We start from the raw sequence: 2,689 nt of genomic DNA, 5'->3' as shown, positions 1-2,689 counted from the left end.
GTGAGAGATAAGAGAGAAAATCATTCATAATAAACTTTTATCACTTCCAAAAGTTGCTGAATCACCACTAAAACAACATGGCCACCACAGCCTGTCAACAACGGATGTTCCTGTTGGAAAACCCTATACTTTAACTCAATTGTGTTTCCCTTAAGAAATTACACTTGACTCACATGGCTTTGTCCAGATCCTTTCAGTGGTCGCGTGTGACGCAGCAAGCCTACAAATTAACTTTAATTAAAGCGTCAAGAGACATTTATTTGTTGAGCTTAATTAAAACGTTAGTAGCAAACTGACAGTCGGCAGGAATTTTGGGGGAGAATCAAATACTCCTGGCTGATTACTCTAATCTTATCTAAGCTTTTGTATTTCTGAAAGTAAATTGCTTGGAATGCGGAAATAGTTGTCACTCGAATAAAGTGAAATAGGTTGGAAAATAAAATGTGCGTCATTGAAACATCTGGCTAACCTTCTGAGTACTCAGTGCGTGACACCGAAGAGTCCTTTTGTGCCGACTAGTTACCCAGTAACTGTATGAAATTTCACAATAATTAGCATATTTTTAGGTGCGCAAGGAAGGAAAAGTTCTCATATCTTTTATCAAATGTTCATATGCAGGTTTTTAGTTATGCAAATATACGCTTTCATATTTCCGTAGCTGAAATTACGCGCACATTTTAATGACGACAAACGCATTTGAAGGTGAATACAAAAAGGAAAGGCATTAAGTAAAAATAAGAAAAAATGGGCAACAATTTATATAATTCCATATAAGTACCAGTATTTACTTGGGGATGTGTCTATGTACTGCTATAATATATGGATATGCAGAATAGATGTATGTGTGTGTGTAAGTAAAAGTACCGCGAGCGCCTTGCTGACGCGCTAATGACGTTTCACAGGTGTGTTCACACATACTTTAGCACATACAGCCATTCACACCTACAGATGCATATTTTATGTTGCGCCTTGTACATTCGCTCTTGAGCTATAGCCCAGACTAGCGTGAGAATGGCTACACATCCGTTGGGAAATTTACTTTAGTGTAGTCACACATACTTGCATGCACACATACATATGTAGATGAGCAGATGTGTGACAAGAATAAAAATGCTGCATTTGCCATTTACGGATGTAGTTCACGGTATGATTCGCACATTTGGCCACTTAGTCACTGCGCTGGTGATAAATTTTTCGTAATTTACGATACACCCAGGATAGTGGTTGACATCATGTCAAGCAGGCGCTGCGGTAAAATTGTTTTCCACAAGTAATTATGCTAACTTTTAAAGAATGTGCAAGCGAACCTTTAAAATTGCTTTGCAATTCGGATAGCAAGAATTTGCCAGTTAGTGAGAAAATAAATATGAATATGAATGCAATTTGTCGAAGTGGTTGCGTTAAATTGTTTTTATATAATACTATATAGAATTTTGAATTGGAATTAATTTTTTTTTGTGTAATTTCTTATGCTACCTACCTGTTTTTTTGTTTTATCTTGACAACCGAGGAGTGACTAGCAAACAATGAAACTAACACCTTTGATTTCATATTTATTTACTTATCATCACCATCTATCTAAACTACTCCTCTATCCCTATGCGAATCTTCCATTCTTCGAAGCAGTACCTTAAATCTTCTTCGGTTAGTTTCTTTAGGACGCATACCGCTTTCTCTTACACAGTTTCAATGGCTTTCCTTTTAATGAAGATTTAATCTTAGGAAACTGATAGAAGGCGCACGGCTCAAAGTCCTTCGAATAACACTGGAACTTTGGTCTGTTCTAGAAACCTCTTGACAGAAAATGTCAAATAAACCGGCGTAAGGTACGAGGGTCGTTTGAATAGTCTGTGCAAAGTCAGAGAGATGGCACTACTGGCGCGTATCGAGGTTATGTTTAGTTAGTAGCATCTCTTGCAAGAACACACACTAAGTTTCAGCGAGATCGGTTGATTTCTGCGAGTTTGGTATTCGATTGAATCGATGGAGTCGAATGATTTTCCTTTAACATCACAAGAACAAACCAGCTGACGCTTAGCGAATAGAGGGACAACAGTTGTGGTCGCAAAATTAATGAAAACGACGTTCCAACTTGTCTCACATTCCTCCTATTCTACAGACTTGACTCAGTCGGATACATCGGATCCCTCGAACTACTATTTGTTTCCTCATTTGAAGAAATGGCTGGCGGGAAAAAAGATTTTATTCTAACGTGATTGCAGAAACGAATGGCTATTTTTTAGATTCGGAAGGGATCAACAAACATTGTACGAAGAAGGAGACTATGTCGAAAAAGAAAAATGGTTTACTGCAAATAATTAAGAAGTTTTTATTATTGGACGGTGTTTTCAAACGACCCTCATATTTGTAGGAAATCCATGACTTGTCCATCACAACTCCAAACGTTTACTCCCCTATTCTTTCGAGGGAGTTCAGCGAAATTGGGAACGTAAATATGTAAAATAAACACTTGACCTTCAGGTGCCCAGTAAATATGCGATTTTTCTAAGTTTTATGTGACCAAAATGCATTTATTTTTTGAGTATGGGAATAAGCTTTCGTCCTCGTAAAAGAGGCTGATACTATTTCTCTATTCGCTATAGTAATATACTGGTGATTTGAAGATGTATATGTGAGATCCCGATTGCAATAGTTGACATTCATTTGAAGCGTAAAGATCCTTTTTTAT

Source organism: Anastrepha ludens, chromosome 6, assembly GCF_028408465.1.
Source record: "Anastrepha ludens isolate Willacy chromosome 6, idAnaLude1.1, whole genome shotgun sequence".
In the NCBI taxonomy this organism is placed as follows: Eukaryota; Metazoa; Arthropoda; class Insecta; order Diptera; family Tephritidae; genus Anastrepha; species Anastrepha ludens.
This window is presented reverse-complemented; position numbering follows the sequence as displayed.